The following is a 20,287-nucleotide window of genomic DNA, read 5'->3' on the forward strand; positions in this document are numbered from 1 at the left end:
ATCCACAGAAATGCTTTTAAATGTATTGTATGTGCTAGATATTTTTATTTATAAGGTTACCACAGTGATAACTACATATAGTATAAATTCAAAAATATTTAAAAAAAAAAGAGTTCAAACTTGGGGAAAGCCTAGAGAATAGTGAAGGAAAACAAACTTGAGTATTTATATCCCTGGTGAATTCTTATTTTAATTATGTTTTAGTAAAGTGATGTTCTTTGAGGAGAAAAATATGCGAATTGGGCTCAGCCTTAGGAAAATCCATTGGGAAGACCAAGGTAACTTGACCTCTGACCAGTAGACCACCCCTTCAATTATCTCTACATGCTATTGGTAACTAACTGATAACCTCTGTAAAGTGTTTGCATTTTGGTACAGACTTTCTGAAGAGGGACCATCGAGATCTAAATGAAATGAATCTTTAGTTACAAAATTTCAACCTCAGTTTGATAGTAGATGGTGGTAGCTATTTGTAGAGGGCCCCATTCTTAGTCTCCTTCACCCACATTCTGTAGCTGCCCATACACTTAGTCTCCATCATAAATAAGCCTTTTCTGGAAAGTGACTCTTGTCACACACAATATTCTTCCTCCATTAAATACTATTTTGTCCTCTTTTTGAACTGGCTGGAACCAGAGATAAAGAGAAGCAAATAGAATTGGAGCAATTATGAATGTCACAACTTTTTTTAGCAGTCTATTTTATAAATTCTTTAGCAGCATATTTATTGATCATGGAAAAGCCTTCTGATGGGGGGGGGTATGTATTGTCATCATCCCCATTTTACAGATACATCTATTAAGACTAAAATTATTGAGTGAAGTCAATTAACAGAAAAAAAAAAAACTAGACCTGGTATCCAAATAGTAGGTTTCCAAATTCCATGTCCTTGTCCAACAAAGTAGAAAAAATCGGAGTGTTCAAAGGGAATGGCAAGTAAAACTCCAGTTAATATTGAAAATGTTCTTATCTAACCACTCCTCTTGCACACACAGCTGCAAAGGCTTAAACAAAGAAATAAGCCGCAGAAAACCAACCCCATTCTAAAAGGAGGAATTCTCCACAGTGTTGAAAGTCCTCTGACAGCCGTAGGATAGAAGAGGTTCCTGGTAACCAATAGGAGTGAAATGTTTTAAGGGCAGTCATGAACCCAGAGTCAAGGTCCTAAAGGGAGTCAGCAATTAAGTTTGATCCTGACCTTAGGGAGAAGGGAGTCTTTGATGGATTACCTAACCTGAGATATATTTATTTCTACTATAACAAAGTTAGGGTCTGCTCTCTCTCCTTCCCCATTCTCTTGTCCTCACTCCTGCTTCATTACATATTTTCTGTGATTTGGAAGGCATACAAAAAACTTGTCTTTGCAGAAGTGAAGGAAGGTCCAGATGCTCACAAACCAAGCAAATGGTTGTCTTCGACTCAACTCCACTCATAACTCCACTTTGCTTTTCATTTTGCATTCAATTTTACTTTGCCATTCTTGAAAAGGTGTTAACCAAAATTAATAATTTATTCTAAGGCTACCTAAAAATTCCTTGGCATTCTAAAAATGCACTGAGTTGGAGAGAGTGGAGAAAAATATCTATAGAGCATGCTGAAATGAAAAAAAAATAAACTTCACTCCGAAACAATACTGTTTACAGAATTCAACACAATAAACTTTTGTGTGCAAATAATTGAACAAGTCATCATAAATTTTGATTGAAGAATTTGAAAAGGAAACTACATTCCATTTTCTCCATGCACAATGTACTGAAACGCATGCCAGTTTCAGTTATGGCAAATTACTTTGTGGGAGGCAATGCATATTAATATGTGTGTACAAAGGATATAGCTTCACAGACTGCAAGAACATCAATATTTTCAACCACCAGATGGCAGGAATACAGCCACAGAACTTTGGAATCTAAAAATTCAGATTATGCTCAAGAAAAATATAACTACAGTCCCCATCTTGATTTTATTTTTAGTTGAATAGCCATAAAAATACATTGGTGCAAATTCTGTTGTGTGTTAGGCAGGAAAAATTACTTTTATTAACTACAGCTTTCCATTTGAATGGGCTGCCAACTCATTTTTGCAACAGATTTTAGAGTCTTTTAAAAGAATCATTTTTAAAGACAAGCTACAACCAGATCTGGACTATAAAACAACTCCATGTTGAATCAGCATCTCCTTCAGGATGGCATTCTAAATCAGTCCCACCTGTTTCTAACCATGCACCACTCTCCTTGTTTTACTTTCTCAACCTTTCATCCTTTCTCATTTTTGAAAAACTGATCAATTTTCTATGCATCCGAATAGCTCTGGGTGCTTGGGCTTGCTATGTCATTCTCTTACATGTGCTTGTGTGTTTTGTGATCTCCAGTATGAACAATACAGGTTTAATTTTGATTTGCTGCATTAATGTTTTCATATTAGGTAGTTCTAAAGTAATACCCATAAAAATAATAAAGAGGAAATACATATGAACAAACCTGGATTCTAGGAATCCTATACCACTTCAGTGGTATAGATACTTGTGATAATTCAATATTTTTCTTACCTTCCCTAAGAGGCACTATGAACAACGTACCTCATTGATCGAATTAAATGATTTTTAATTTTTAAGATTTGACCTTCCTTCGATTAGCTAAAATTTTTAGTATTTTCAATGTAAAATCAATTTATTAATGTAAATTAAACAATAATAACAATAATGTTGGGATCCCTGGGTGGCGCAGCGGTTTGGCGCCTGCCTTTGGCCCAGGGCGGGATCCTGGAGACCCGGGATCGAATCCCACATCGGGCTCCCGGTGCATGGAGCCTGCTTCTCCCTCTGCCTATGTCTCTGCCTCTCTCTCTCTCTCTCTCTGTGAGACTATCATAAATAAATAAAAATTTTTTAAAAAATAACAATAATGTTGAATGTTTACTGGGTACCAAAAATTGTTCCAATAATTTTAAGAGTACAATTTAAGCTTTAAACAACCCATGAGGTAAGTGCCATAAATCTCCTCATTTTACATTTTAGGATGCTGAGTCACATAAGACTAGAGAAACTTCCCAAATCTCACAGGCAATATGTCGCTGAGCCATGACTTATACTCAAGTAGTCAGATTCTCCTGTTTCTGCTCTTAACCATTCATTGTACCATTCACCTGAACTGCACTATATTAAGATTTAAAAAAATAAAAGAAATATTAATTTTGTGCCTTTATTTGATTATTGAATGCCTATTTGCTACTAACGATGGAATATTCATAGAAAAATATTTACGTGGATCCCATTCTGGAAGGTGCCCACTCTGATGGAGAATAGTGGTAAGTGATATATAAAGACAAGAAGGCTTCATGAGTACCATGACAGTTATGTAGAAGGTGCGAGAGAAAAAAAAGAAAAGAAAGAATGGATATATTTCCCAGAAGGTATCGTGTTTGCTGCCAGATAGCAAGCCAAACATTGTAGGTCAAGGGAGAAAATCATAGGCATATGCAGAAGTTCAGAATGAGGCATATTTGAAGAAATATACGTAGTTCATTATTCTGGGAGCTTAAGTCTAAGAACAGTGTACCATGGCTTTACACGTTTATCAAAACACATCGAATGACTTTTAATGACTGTGCATTGCACAATATATAATACATCAAAAAATGGTTGTGAATCTAGAAAAGATAAGTTTTGAGAGTCAGGAAGCTGTGCTAGCTTCACACGACATAGTGAGGAGCATGCATCCTACTATATACACATTGGGGAGCTTCCAAAGGATTTTAAGCAAGGGAATCACATGATTCAAAATGTGTTCTATGGGCAGCCCGGGTGGCCCAGCGGTTTAGCGCTGCCTTCAGCCGGGGGCCTGATCCTGGAGACCCGGGATCGAGTCCCACATCGGGTTCGTGCATGGAGCCTGCTTCTCCCTCGGCATGTGTCTCTGCCTCTCTCTCTCTCTCTCTCTCTCTCTGTGTGTGTGTCTCTCATGAGTAAATAGAAATAAAATCTTTAAAAAAATGTGTTCTAGGAAGTCACTCTGGTGGCAATGTGAGGATAGATGGGGGTGACATAGGCAGGAGATAAACATACCACATAGGAGACTGCTGTAATAGAAAAACACAGATGATAAGAACTAGACTAAGGCTGTTGTAAATGAAATAAAAAGGTAAGAAATGAGCTTGGAGGGATTTAAATATGCAGTTTACTGACCTGCTAGAGGGATGTGATCTAGAACAAAGGAGCAGACTTAGATTGTACAAGGTATGAGCAAGCCTGTCTACTGAGACTAGAAGGAAAGCAGTGAAAGTGGTAACAAAGAGGTTGTATTAGTTACCACAACTGATCACTTTGAGTTTTGCTATATGGTCACATGTTAAGTCATGAGTCGTGTCTGTAGATAAGGCCATAACCCTGCAGAGAGACAACGTGAGGAAACAGTGAGGCTTTAGAACAAAATGTATGGAGAATAAAAAAGTGAAGATAAGAGAAACATAAAATGATATCCACTTCTGAGACAGACTTATGGCTTTTATTGACCCAGAGTTTAAGGATGACATAGTGAAGGTACAGAGAAAACAGAAAGTGTATCATTAAGGAAAGAAATGTTAGAGAAAAGAAATTTTGTATATCACATGAATGACTCAGCAGTAAATAATAATCGCACAATCCTTATACTAAATCTTGATTTAAAGAATAGCTTAATAACTATACCTATATTTGGAGGTGGGTAGAAAGGAAAGGAAGGTGGGATAAGTGAATAATAAAGGTAAGTAAGGCTATCCCTTGCTCTGTAGGAATAGCTAATATCTAAAACTGAAAAGAAAAAAGAAAAGAAAATATATATACATGTTGTTTATAAATCTGAGGGCAGATTCCAAAAGAAACAACTCAGAATTACAAGTATTACCTTGAGAATTGCAAGCCCCTGGTGTCTGGGGGACTACTGGATTTTTGTAAAAAGCTTTATAGAACTATTTACATTTTTAAAGTATATCCATATATCACTTCAATAAAAATGTGAATTAAATTTAAAATAATTTTTAAAGACATTAAGAAAAGTAGTTGTTTGGAAGCCACCTCAAGGAATCAGGTGATGCCACCTTTGATTTAAAACCCTGTTGCACATACATGTGGGAGGGGTATTTCCACCAAGATAGGCATCTGAGGAGAATCAGTTTTCGTCAATGTGCTTGGAGATGTAGGGAAGTTTGTTTAAGGAACTGTCAGATTCCAGAGTATAATAAAAAAGAAAAATCTGGAAGGAAGACTCCTAATAGCATGGGAATTAAAATAATTATTAAAAAATAACATGTTAATAAAAATCAACAGGCAAATGGAACTTTTAGGTAGATTAATGATCACCCAAGGTCTTGGTACAGTTTAGGGATTATATTTGATATGACCTCAGAGACATTTTTTAAAGATTTTATTTATTTATTCATGAGAGACACAGAGAGAAACAGAGAGAGAGGCAGAGACACAGGCAGAGGGAGAAGCAGGCTCCATGCAGGGAGCCCGACGTGGGACTCTATCCTGGGTCTCCAGGATCATGCCCTGGGCTGAAGGCAACGCTAAACCCCTGGGCCACCCAGGCTGTCCATATTTTTAATCCAAAAGCCTTAACAAGAAAATTTTGAATGTCTTATGACCCTGGTGACTGACATGCTCTGATTAGAAAGACACCTACTGAAAACAAAGGAAGGGGAGAGAAAACTATTAAAAAAAAATACTAACTGGATTTCTTTTTTTCCTTAGAAGGTGATAGTGTTAACAGAATAGGTCAGTTGGCAGCTGAACCCTTCTGTCCTACCGCATACCTACAAGTTGATGATTTACATAACAGAATTAATTCATGCCTTTAAGTCAGAATATTATATTCAAACATTTCTAGGATCACATTTTCCTAGCTCTAAAAACCTCATAGCAAGAAAGGCAGAGCATATAGCAGAGGGTCAGGAATGAAATAGAATTGTTTTGCCTCAGGCCAATCATGAATTTGCCCAGTGAAGTCAAGCAGAGCACTCTGGCTAAAACACACAGACTCCTTTGTTGGTAGTGTTTCCTCCCGCCCCCCCTTCCCCTTCTTCTGACCTTCACATAGTTCATTCAAGAAAGAAATACTTTAAAAGTAGGTCAGTTCCAATCCATACAGTTTGGGATACATATTTAAGTGTTTCTTGGTGACTAGGAGATAGAAATTGATTATAGAGTTTAAAGAATTTCTACCTTTTCTAAGTGTTGTACTGTAAGCTTTACCTTTTCCTTGATCTCATTTTATTTAGGGATTTAAGAGACCTTAAGAATAGGGACCCCTCACTCCACCCCAAGATTTCTGTCATTCCCACTGGATGATACAGTTCTGCTACAACACTTTTAACTGCTAGAAATTTTATTATGTGGTAAAACGAGTATGACTTCTTGATTTTCAACTGATTTTGAAATTTGGAAACTTACATATTTTTAACTCAATAAATTCTTCCTCCTGCTCTTTGTTCTGTGCATTCTGAAGAACTTCTAGTTCCTGGGGCACCTGGGTGGCTCAGTGGTTGAGTGTCTGCCTTTGGCTCAGCTCATTATCCTGGGGTCCTGGGACTGAGTCCCATGTCGGGCTCCCCACAGGGAGCCTGCTTCTCCCTCTGCCTGTGTCTCTGCCTCTCTCTCTGTGTCTCTTATGAATAAATAAATAAAATCTTTAATTAAAAAAAAGAACTTCTAGTTCCCTAAATGTATTGGAGTAATGGTAGTCACATCCTCATCTTGTTCTCCTGCATAAAGTTCTTTTTTTTTTTCCAAACCAAGTTTAACTATTTTGAATTGTCTCTATGATAAATGACACATTATCAGCTCAAATGTAGTGACTATCTCAAATTTTCTTCGGCCATATAAGATATGATCATTCCCTGCTTCATCCCATAATTGTAGATTAATGCTTTTATTCATTCATACTTTTATTGCATGGGTTCCCTGAAGTAGGCATGAGACTCTAGGCCGACTGGTTAACATGATTGTTGAGCCCCACCCAGAAGGCTCCTGATTTAGTAGGTCTGGAGTGGGACCTGATATTTGAAATTTCTAAACAAGTCCCCAGGTAATGATGTTGCTACAGTTAGGAACTACACTTTGATAACTTCTGGTCTAACGTTTTACATCTGTTTATTACATGGGTCGGAAGGTACAGCAGACATGTGGATTAAGTGTAATCCTCTTTACTGTCCATTTTATGCATTAAAAAGCAGAGACAAAAAAAAAAAAAAAAGCAGAGACTAGAGAGATTAGATACTATCCCCAAGGTCACAGACATAGGAGAGGCATAATCTAGATCCAAACTCAATTCAAAAATTTTTCTAGGTAATTATCTACTGTTTGACAGGCATATCATCAAATATTAAAGCATTTCTGTCTGTTTAAAAAAGAAAAGCTAACATAGGAGTTGGGCAAATATTAAGCTTTTTCTTCTGAAGCCCCATTATCCTCACTCCTTACTCCAAGCTATATATAACAAGCATGGTCTGCTCAATTAATCAGCTCAAAAGTGGTAGCTAAGAAATACTTGTTCAAAGATTTCCAAAAATGTGAAAATATTAATTGATTATGTCTTTAAGTCTAAAAGCCCTCTTTAAGGGCAGCAAAGTGTCTGGACAAAGACTGAATAGACAGGAGTCTACTTCTACTACTAGTATTCAATGTCAGCTAAAGATAATTTCCAGTACTCTGTAATTAAGCCAACAAGGACATAAAGTCAAGGTTATCTACAATGATTATAATTCACCTGTTGATAGTCAAGAATTAAACAGTTTATGATTACCGTTTTATAGGCAAGCAAATAAGAAAAAGCAGACTTCCCCATGAGAGTACAATAGGTCAGGAGCAGGTTAAAAAAACAATTCTGACTTTCCTTACTTGGATTAGTGAGTTAAACATTGTGAGCTGATTGGAGCACTACTAAACCTAAAAACAAAACAAAACAAAAAACCATAAGTCTGAAGAAAATCTAAAAGGCTGATATCCTGCCTATTTTCTGGGGGAAAAAATTCTTGTATCAGGTAAAAATTCATTTAAAATTACATTTTACTGCGGTGTCATACCAACTGTGAATTTAATGAAGCTCTTTCTTGGGAGTTTAGTAGCGCAATGATGACATACCCAGAACAAACAAACATTTTGATGAGGGCTTCGAATGTCAGGTTCAGAACTTAGAGCCACCTGTTTTAGTAAGATCAAAATATCACCAGAGCTTGTATTGAATAAAGGCCAACTTTCCAGCATGTAGATTACATCTGGGATGTCTGTGAGGAACAGAAATAAAATGAAGGCAGGTTTGAATCTTAGTCAAGACACTAGGGATTGAAAAGAAATTAAATCAATAGGAATTTATTGGTAATCTATAGACCTTAGGACTTCTCATCTGAAGCAAATGAGAGACTGCTTGTCTGTGAACTGTCCATGGAGGCAGGGCATGTGCTATTCATCATTTTATTTTCCACGTCTAGCCTAGTACCATCATTTGCATATTAAATTTTTTTCCATGTATGAAGAGGAGATGTCACGGTTTTGAACCTGGTAACTGGAAGTACAGTTGGATTCATGTACATATGTGAAAGGAAGAAGGTCTGATTTGGGGGGTGGGGAAGTAGGTTGGATCTTAGACAAGTCTACATACAGCATCACTCAATTATCCCACAGGCAGTGGAACATGAGGATAGGGTTTGAAAAGAGTTCAAAGGTAGGAGAAATATAGTGGCCAAAGCTGAAATAAGAGGGTAATGGAAATACATAGAGGAGAAACTATAGAGAAAGAAGAGAGCCTAGAGCAGGTTCTACATCTCAGAGGCAGGAACATGAGAACTCGGGAAGAGAGCAGAGTAAGAATTTCAAGAGACAAAAGAGAGGAGGATCAGGTTATACATAGGAGGCAGGAGAGGAGTTAGTTTCACAGACACAGAGAGGTCTACACTCTGGCTGTTGTAAAATTGATATGTGGTTATGTTTTAGGTCACTTGGCAAGAAGGTGATGGTAATAAAACTAAATTTGGGCAAAGAATTTATAGTTGCTGTAGCAGAATACAATCATATTTGGTTTAAAAATCCATCTTTACATATTTCTCCAAGATTCTTGAGCACAACTAACCAGGGTCCACTATGAACTAAATGTAGACAGATTAGGAAAAATATAGTGATATCCAATATCAACACTTCTATTCACTGTTGTCTTCAGGCATCTGGCCAATTCAGTAAAGCAATAAAAAGTATCAGATGCAAGAACCAAAACATTATTTGCAGATGATATTATTGTCTATGTTTAAAAAGAACAAAAAATAGACAAATATTGAGACAGCTTGGCAATTTTCAGGGTGTTAAAAAATGCTAACTTTTATTCGCCAAGAAAAAATCAGAGTGTAATTTTGGAGAAAGCATAATTCTCTACTTTTGAAGTATGGGTTGTGAATAGTGACTTCCCTCCAAAAGTACAGAAAGGGGGTTGGAATTCAATAGTAACTTTATAGTAGAGGACAGTCTGGATCAACACTACTTCAGCTAAGTGACCAAAGTCAACTGCAACAGTCATAAATCATGTAGATAGTAAGTTCCCTTGATACATTATAATGAAAATTCTACTTGACTTCTGTGTTTTCCATCCTCAAATCCATAGCCTATTCTAATCATGAGATCAAAAGACAAATCCCACTTGCGGAAGGGTCTCCAAAATACACGAACAGTAAGTGATCCTCCAGGTAGTGAAGATTATCAAATATAAAGAAAACTAGAAATTGTCAGAGCACAAAGGAGCCTAAAGAGATATGATTGCCAAATGTAATGTGATATGCTAGATGGGATCCTGGAACAGAAAAAGACAAAGACTGTGTGTAAAAACTAAGGAAACCTGGATAAATTTTGGACTTTAGTTAATATACTGCACCACTATCAGTTCACTAGTTGTAAAAAATGTGCCATACACATTTTTACTAACATAAAAAGTTAGTAAGGGAACCTGTGGAGTAGGGGCAGGTATAGGGAAACTCTCTATACTATTTGCTTACTTGTGCTCTAAGTCTAAAATAATTCTAAAAATAAAGTCTCTTCCTTTCAAAGTAACTTTTCAAAGATGTCACCTATTGAATAAAATGTATATAATGAAACTTTACAAAGATTACAAGATCTTTATAAATATAATTTGCCAGCAGAAATTTTTTAAAATGTAGAAAATAGAACATGAACAATGAACCCAGACCATCAGCATTATAGGGATATCAATTCTTCCCAAAATGAGGAATAGCTACAAATGTGAACTGGCATTGATTAAACTATAGTTTTTGTGAAATTTGAAAAGCTAAATCAAAAATGTATATGGAAATGCAAAGACCCAAGAATAGGTAAGATACTCTTGAGGAAGATAAAAATGTAGAAGAATTACCTTACCAAACATCAGAAAGTATTATAAACTTAGAGTAATAAAGATAACCTGGGGGATCCCTGGGTGGCGCAGCGGTTTGGCGCCTGCCTTTGGCCCAGGGCGCGATCCTGGAGACCCGGGATCGATTCCCACGTCGGGCTCCCGGTGCATGGAGCCTGCTTCTCCCTCTGCCTATGTCTCTGCCTCTGCCTCTCTCTCTCTCTCTGTGTGACTATCATAAATAAAAAAAAAAAAAAAAAAAAAATTAAAAAAAAAAAAGATAACCTGGTATTATTTAAAGATAAACCAGTTGAACAGTCCTCTCCTCTCTTCCCCCAACAGAAAGCCCGCATATACTTAGTAATCGCTTCATGATAGAAATGACATTACGGGTCAGTGGAGAAAGGATCGAGTTTTCAATAAATGGTACTGATACTACCGTTTGAGGTCATAAAAGCAAAAATTGAATTCTTCCCTCACACCATATATCGTTGTATGACATTTAGTGACAAAACACAATTTATAAAAACTTTAACAGCTAATATAGAACAGTATCTTTATGTTACCAGTTAGGAAAGGCTTAAATAAGATACAAAGTAACACACAAATGAATTAATGAGGTTTTATGGCATCAGAGGATACTGTAAATAAGAAAACAAAAATTGGGAGAAGGTAGTGTCCAAAATACACAAGGAAATTCTACAAGTATATTAAAAACACACAACACAATAGAAAACGTGTCAAAAGCCATGTAAAGGCGCATCATAGAAAAATAATCATAAACATCAAATTAATACCTGAAATCATGCTAAACCTCAAAATCAGTCAGGGAACAGATGGTAGCTACACGTGTGGTAAGCATAGCATAATGCATATAGACTTGCCAATCACTATGTTATACATCTGAAACTAATGTAACATTGTGTGTCACTATACTACAATAATCTCTGCAAGGACCCAGTGTTTACAGATACAATCTGAATGTACACTAGCAAAAGAATCCGTAAACTGTGCTAGGTTCGTGTCATATTGATGTAAGACAAGTACGAATGTACTGAACCTTAAAGAACAGTAAGAATGAATTTCTGGAGCATGGCCTCTAATAAAATTAAAAGGCAAATCATACGTGATTTGTACAATGTAATTCTCTTTTGGATCCATGAAAACTTAAACATGATGTTGTTTTGGTACACAATGATGTATAGTGTAAGTCAAAAAGCAAAGGAATGTTAAGCGGAAAATTACTTCTTCTGAGCAGAAAAAAATGGGAATAGAATTCAGGTCGATGACAAAGATGACCTCGAAGGGAATGACAACCATTTTCTTAAAACAGGATTTTGGCAGAGTATGCATTTGAAAGATCATTTCTTATACTTTGCACATATCTACATGTGTTTTTGCTTTTACAATGTATTTAAAAATATATTAATGCATAACCAATAGTAGCATGTCACACACACACACACACACACACACACAAAGAATTGGAACAAAGTCATTTCTACTCAGTATAAAACATCTCAGAGTTAAACTAAGGTAGATTGGATTATTTCTAATAATTACTTTTGCTCATTTTTCCCACAATATGTTAGGAATACAAGAAAAAACAAACACCTAAAGCCCCAACTGTTGCATATCTGAATTATTTCTGCCACCTAACGGTGATAGGCATAGCAGAGAACTTGAGTGGTGTGAGGCACATAGAGTGGGGATGAGTTTTAGCAGCCATTTATGACAAGTTTTGTTGTTACACAAATAGCATTCACTCACATCACGTGATCAACTGCCATGCTCAGCAAATCAGTGTGCTGATTATTCTTTTTACTGCCTAATTAAGATGAAGCCTCCATTAATTAGGAAATCTTCTTCCCTTTTAAGAGCAATCTAAAGATGACGAAGTGGCCAACACTAGGAACTCAAGATCATCAGCAAGGACCAGGACAGTGTGGCCCAACCTTTCATTTTCAAAATAATACAGACCTTTGGAACTAAAAGCTCCTTAGAGATGTTCTATTTCTACCTCTCATTTTGCAGTGGTCACACTGAATCTGAATGTGCTCTTTAGGAACAGAGCTGGCACTGTCAAAAGCTCCTACTTCTTTGACACATACCATGATGATGAGCCTTATAAAGCTCCGAAGCACACTCTGATGACTGGTCAAGGACAGATTCCTTTGCCTTTCATCCAGGAGCAGGAAAGTACACTGACTTGACGAAGATTCTCACAATGGCAAAAGTAAAAGGATTGTTGGGGCGCATGGGTGGCTCAGTTGGTTAAGCATCTGCCTTTGACCCAGGTCGTGATCCCTGAGTCCTGGGATCCAGCACCTTGTTGGCTGGCTCCCTGCTCCTGACATAAGGCTGGGGAAAGTCTGCTTCTCCCTCTCCCTCCCTCCCCTGCTCATGTGTTTGTTCTCTCTCTCTCTGTCTCTCCCCCCTCTCAAATAAATTCTTTTTAAATAAAAATAAAAAATAAAGGATTGTCTGCTATATGTAAGTTTAATGGTATTTGCTAGGGCTAGTAAATAAAAGACTAGCAATGGTTTCCCAAAGAACTGCAATTTCAATTCAGCAGGAGACTAAATAATTACTATTGTAGACCCATCATTCTTTAAGGACCTATGATGCCGTTCTACCAAAAGCACTTAGAGCTAAATTCTGAACTCTACTAATGTTTCAGAGTACTTATTAGCATCAGTGAGGTATAGGGTGAAAAATGAAGGCTATCAATAGGCAGAAATTATTAAAGATCAGTATAGATTTTAGCTTTTAATATAATGCATTGTTCTTTGGAGATCAAAACAAATGTCAAGTATTATATGAGCCTTTTGCCATGATTTATGATTTGGGTAATGGCTGCTTTAGTTGAACCCATTGACTTGGCAGGGATTTAGCATCATTTGTAGTGTTGCAGCAGCATAAAAAGTGATTGCTCATGTCTTAGCAGTGTTGTGTTATGGAACAAGTGAATATATTTTTAGAACTTAATGCTGCATTTCGATGTCATTTGAAAATCCAGCTTATAAAACCACAAAGCTTAAGTTGAGGGAAAATATATTGAGTTTCTTAGAAGAATATTAAAACGTAAATTATTATAAAATGCATATTATTATTGATGGTACTAGGCTTTGCACTTGTCACAAGTAATACATTTATTGGCATGGCCTCCATTTAGGATAGCAAATCTCAACCAAACATATTATTTACTCAGCCTGGTCCAACAGCACCTAAGTTAGAAGCAAAAAATGTATTCTTAGTAGAGACCCACCACATGAAATCACAGAAACCCATGTATTTTCCACTATGTTTTAAATAATTCTCTGATTTCCTTGTACAAGAAATGCTCTAGGGAATCCCTGGGTGGCTCAGTGGTTCAGTGCCTGCCTTTGACCCAGGGCATGATCCTGGAGTCTCGGGATCAAGTCCCACATCAGGCTCCCTGCATGGAGCCTGCTTCTCCCTTTGCCTGTGTTTCTGCCTCTCTTTCTCTCTCTCTCTCTCTCTCTCTCTCTGTGTCTCTCATAAATAAATAAATAAATAAATAAATAAATAAATAATCTTAAAAAAAAAAAGAAATGCTCTATTTTTGTTCACAGAAATTACTCTGTCTTGGGAGATAGGAGTCAGGGTCTTGTCTCAGACCTGCTATGTTACTTGGGTAAGTCACTTGGCTTTCTTTGGCTTGCTTCAGTTTCTGATTTATAAATTGGAAAGAATGAATTTATTCTTTCAAAACTGGCTTCTATCCACATCAGTAATATCTAAGGAATTTCTTAAAAACTCTAATCTTCAGGTTTTAATTGGTTTGAGGCAAGCCCTACAGATCTGCATTCTTTTAAAAAATTTCCCCAGATGATGCTGATCCATAAACAGCTTCATAAGTTAATAAGCTACGGGAATTCAAAGGTCTTTTTTGGCTCTGTGATTCAATAAAGTATGCTTTCTGGTAAAGGTTACAATTCAGAGGACACTCATTTTAGAATTATAAAAACTGATTGCAATTAAATTAACCTTAACTTTGAAACTATGCTGAAGAAAATGCTTTGAAATCTAGGAACATTCAGTTCTGGGATATGGCTCAAGGTCATTAGTATTATGTACTATAGGTACACACATCAGGCCGATTAGTAGATATGTTTACGATGTGAACAATTTAATCTACATTGTGAACAAAGAAATAAAATCATGTTTTATATACTACTTTTGGGATCAGTCTTCATTTATAAAGACATTTTACTGACAATATATTTTTATTAACTTTTTTTAAAACAGAAGATTCTTAGTAACCATCTCATTTTGATTAAAATGGCTTTCCATGCACCATCCCCCAAAACACATACAAATTAGGTGCCAAACTTATCTTTAAAATTTTAAACTAATTGATGTTCCATAAGGAATCATTTGGCACAAATGTATTGGAAACTAAGCGTAATTTGAAAATATTAAGCCTTTCTACTGATAATATTGATGAGTAGGCCACTGAGCCATTGGTCTACAGAGACTAGTCCTACCTGCATCAAGAGTAACTTTCTCACTCAAAATGGCCATGAAATATTCATTGAATTCTTCTAAGAGCAGCATCCTATGATTCACAAATATTTTATAGGTAAATGAAAATATAGTTTTCACATCATCTATGATCATGCCTTCCAACTCTGGTTCTTATTGGAGTTTTAGATGTAGATTAATCATCCATAATCACCAGGAACCCACATTCAAGTACCGCCAGAAGCAAGCATCACCATCTGCACAAAGTCCAATGGAGCCATCTGAGCTGCACTGATTGTGGCTCATTTATTCAGAGGGTAGCAGAATAGCTGAGTAACTGTGTTGTAAGCCTACCTTTCCTCCATCTAAAATGTTGGCCTAAGAGATGTGGATTAACACTTGGTTAAAAAAATAAAGAAGGCAGCAAGATATGAAATAAAATCACAAGTCTTTGCTTTTGTAATTTTCCTTGATTTTCTCTGTTCTCCCTCAAGTTTTAATTATGTTTTATAATATTTAGTTATAATTTTGTGTACTTTAAAAAATATTTTATTTATTTCATATTGAGAGAGAGAGTGTGTGTGTGTGTGCACAGAGGGAGAGTGAAAGAGAAGCAGGCTCCCCACTGAGTAGGAACCCCAATGGATGTGGGGACTCGATCCCAGGACCCCAAGATCATGACCTGAGCCAAAGGAAGACACTTAACCAACTGAGCCACCCAGGTGCCCCTTGTGTACTTGTTAGATCATTGAATATTATGTAAAAGAATTGGTATCATCTGGGACTATGTTCTAACCAAGAAGTGTCATTTGTAGGACCTTGCATGTTGGGGGATGGCAGTAATGACAGAGAAATGCTGAAGGGAGTTTGAAAGCGAAGAAGTGTCAGATCTGGATGCTTTTTTGGAGATTCTTAGAGTGGTGCTCAGACCTTGGGAATTCTGTATTTTGCTTTGTTTCAATAAAAAATGATCATTCAGGCATTACTTAAGAAGGGAGGGAAACTATCAGAGAGCTTTAGCAAAAAAAAAGTTAAAAATAAAGGACATAGAAAAAGAAACAATGATAGGACAGATTTAAATTTTAGAAAGATCACCCTGGAGGCAGAGTGAAGAATGAATTGGAGGGGGTGAGAACTAAGGGACAAAGATTTGGGACCAAGTTTACTCCTGCACCACATCAGGGTGTAGAGGCAGATGGGAGAGATTTCAAGGAGGTATCAGCCAGTGCTAGACCAAATGTATTTGGCATGCAGAAGATGGTTTTCTAAGGTTCTGGCTTGGGCAAACGAGTAGATGGTGGTGCAAGTGACCAAGAGAAAAATACCAGAGGAGCAGGAGGTGAGGATTTTGGTGTGAAAAGTTTGTGTTAAAGTTTGAAATGCCTATCGCCTCTCAGCCTTTTGGGTAAGATCAAGTGTAAAGTTAGAAATGCCTATATCTTTGTGGAAATAGCGAATGTTTTTAATTTGGTCAATCAGTAGACAGACATACAGACTATGAGGGACACCTGGGTCAGAGACATATTCAGAAGTCATCAGTATAGGTGAATGAAGAGTTCAACATCTTATCCAAGAAATAGATGGCCTATGAGGATCTGTTAGCATTGACAACAGTAATTGTTGGCAATGTTAATTGGAGGCCATGGTAAAACAAACAAAAACATACACTTACTAATGAGTGAAAAGCCAAACTTCAAGCTTGAAAAATCATTTCTAAGTGAAGGATTGGGGATATAAATGGGGGCCACTGTTTTAGGAAATTTGAAAAGGAAAGAGAAAGAAAAGATCAAACAGGTTTGATATAGGACTCATACCTATATTAACAGGCTAAGAAGGAAATAAAGTGTGTTTTAAAACAGGGGTGAGGGGAATGAGATAGGAGGTACCCCCGAGATGAGACAGGAGGGGAAAGTACTCTTCCAATTCTGAAAAGTACATTAGTCTTGGACAGGATGAGAAAGATCTTTCAGTGAAGTAGAACTAAAAATGACAAGAATGAAAACAGATGCCAGGAAATTGATTTGGAGAATGGGAGAGTGACAGGGTTTTAAATAATACAAAAGTCATGATTCTTTGAAAATATACTTCTATTTATGAGTTTTTAGTACAAAACCCTCAAACACAAAACAAATTAAATACTAATACAAGTAAGGGCACAAAATTAACCTTTCCCCTTCTCTCCTTCTACAAGTAGACCCGAGGAAGTACATTCTATAATCTTGATGCTCTGGGAGGATTAGAAATGTAATAATGCTTGAGGATTCATCTCCATCATTTCTTTCCTCTTTTAATCCTGAGCTGTTTACTCTAACTCCCCAATGTTTTTCAAACAGTCGTCATCTACACCACTGAGTTTTTACATTTTCCAAACAGCTCCCCAAAATATCTTATTTCCTTCCACTGGGCTTAAGCCACATTCCACTCATCTTTAGAATTCCGCAACAGAAACACAGAACCTTAAACAATGCAGATCAGCACAGTGCAATAGAGCACTGTGTGATGGTGGAACTATTTCTCTACATCCAGTATAGCTACTTGCTACTGTGGCTGTCAAGCATGTGAAATATGCAGCTAAAAAATTGGATTCTGAATTGTAATAAAAATTAGAATGTGGATAGTGGCTACTGTCTTAAACAGTGCAGTTGTGGACAGTTCATGTAGTGTTTGAGTGAATTAATTTTTAGTTGGCATTCAGTTTTATTTTCTTTTTAAAGTTGTCTTTCAGGGATCCCAGCAGATTACAGGGAGCAAATTGGAGGGGAGATGACAAACAAATGAGAAAAAGTTAAATCAGGCAAAGGACTCTCCAAATCCTTAGTGTTAATGAACATGTGGTCATATAATTCTAATGGCTCAATTTGATGTTCACAACGATCCTGAATTATCTAAGGATGGGATCAGTGCCAGGAGTGGTATATAAACTCAAGCTTAATTTTCTGAACATTTCCAGGAGACAGAAAATCATCTGTATGTTTTAATTTGGTTTTAAATCAGAAAGTTAAGCAACTTTTTAAAAAGCTTGCTAAATAGTAAAACTGGAATTTAAGCTCAATCAGCACCAAAGCCCATCGTTTTTGCTCTCACCATGATGCCTGATATCTAAATGATACTCATCACACTCAGCAGTATTAAGAACATACAAGGATATACACAGTGTATTTTAGAAAAAATTCTCAACAGAAGAGTTAAAATTTGAAGAAAATCACTGTAGCATGTAAAGGGATAGCTTTAGCTAAGTAAAAAATATTTTTTCTCCAAATGACTTGTGGTCTTAATGATTCTTGGTAGATAAAATGATAACATATTTATAAGTCAGTACAGATGTAGTGAAACATTCAAATGCAATATTTCCTCTTATAAGGCATACACTAAATTTGTTTTTAATATAGCATTTTTTTTAAGTTGCCACATTTTAAGAGGAAAAACAGAATCCATGCACTGCAGAGAGAACAACTCTTTCATTACCTCCAAAGAATAACATTGTAAAACTTAGCCTTACCTTTTTGTTTGTTGTAAATGTATATTTCTGTGGTCCTTCACGACAAACTTCTCTGCAATTTCTTCAATTGTTTAGGTCCAAAATGATGTATTGAAGTACATACAGGTTATTATTTTCAAAGCATTCCTAATATTTAATTAAGAAATACATTGCAACTATATTTTCAATGTCTCATAAGACTCAAAGAAATGTGATGTCTTTAAGACGTGGTACTATGGTCAAAAGGATACACTTACTGCCTCCCAATGTCTATAAATAAGCTATGGTTTCTTAAAAGACCCACAAAATGAGACTTTATTTGTTGTTATTAGTAATCTGAATTAATTAAAGGTTACCTTTGTTAGGAATGGAATCCAACAACTTAATAATTTAAATATTTTTAAAACATTTTATTTTTCATACTCGGATTCTTATTTGCCTTCAATAGTCTTTCTCATTCTTTTTTACTTCTGTTCCATATTCTCCTTCTGAATTATAATCATACATTCTATTCTGGATTAAATGCCCTCATTTTCCCCTAAAATGTGGCTCGTAAACAAAATCATGTAAGAGTATACATATGAGGCAAGCTGGGATCTCTTTCATCTGTGACTTTTCTTTTAAAGTTCTCCGTGGCTTTACTAAACTGTGGGTTGCTATGGCTGTCATTGTCTCAGCTAAACTTAGACCCCAATTTAGATAATCATAGGATAAAACCCAATGTGACGTACTGTTTCAAAAAAAAAAAGAAAGAAAGATACTGATACCCCTTCATACAGACAAGGATGGCAGAGACACACTGCATTTAACATTCAGCCAGTTGTCTCAGGATTGGACTCTGTTATTTCCGTTGTCAGTGTAAACGTAACTATAGAGAAGCAAATCAGGAATTAAAAAAAGAAAAGAAAAAACTGCTTTTTGAGTTTCCTCAAGCAAAAAATGCCTTATTAGGAAAAAAAAATCCTTTTACAAAACGCATCAATATAATCAAGAATGTATGACATGTGTTTTATCTAAGAGAATCATGCCGGAGAATTTAGCATTCTTTACCCAACCCAACAGATTTGATTCAATTCACGTTTATTGAATCAGATACAAAACAATTTGTGTAAATGATTTATCTTAATAAAGTATGCTACATACGAGTTTTCATTCTTGCTTCAAAGACAAACAAGAGAGAATAACAGAAGAATCTAAACATCCTATGGGCTTGAAAGCAATCTTTTCCAGTTGGAAAACCCCTAGATGACTGCCCATATTTCCTGGTAACTCCACACTGCAAACCACACAATTAGGAATAAACAAATCATGTAAAAATGGAATTTACATAAGTTTTATAATTGTAATTATTTATGCAGCATTTTCCTTATAAGTTTGCACTAAAGAACTACAAAATTAAAGGATTGGGTGTAATTTCAAACAAGTCACTGACCAATCAGGCAAAAACTAACCTGTACCTTTCAACAAAATAGCTTTCTTGGCTCACTAGTTGGTGAGCCTGTAGGTGACCCTCTACTGACTCATTAGCAACCACTTCATGTTCTTTACTACCCTTAGGGAATACACAAATGTGAATTCAAAGCAGCTCAGCTCGTATTTAGCACAGCATGATAGACTGCGTGTCCTCTAAGACATACCTGCACCATGGATGGTGTAAGTAGCCTCTGGTCTCTGGCCAGCTGCTGCACCCACCTCCCAGCTGCTCTGGGAATTGACTGTTAATGCCTCATCGTTGCCATTTGCTTGGAAAACTGGTGCCCTACCAAGTTTGACTGGCAAAGGGTTACAAGACACTGCTCCCCTTGCCTCAAGGATGTAATGAGGGTGTAATTTGTGTTTCTGACTCACCTGACACCACAGTGAAGGCTCCAGTTGAGAACCCATTCTTGCTCAGCCTTTTCCCTTTGCCTTTTCCTGCTTCTCTCACTCCTGTGGGCCAGAGATTCCTTTCCAAATAAAT

The sequence above is a fragment of the Canis lupus genome, chromosome 21, assembly GCF_048164855.1.
Source record: "Canis lupus baileyi chromosome 21, mCanLup2.hap1, whole genome shotgun sequence".
Lineage (NCBI taxonomy): Eukaryota > Metazoa > Chordata > Mammalia > Carnivora > Canidae > Canis > Canis lupus.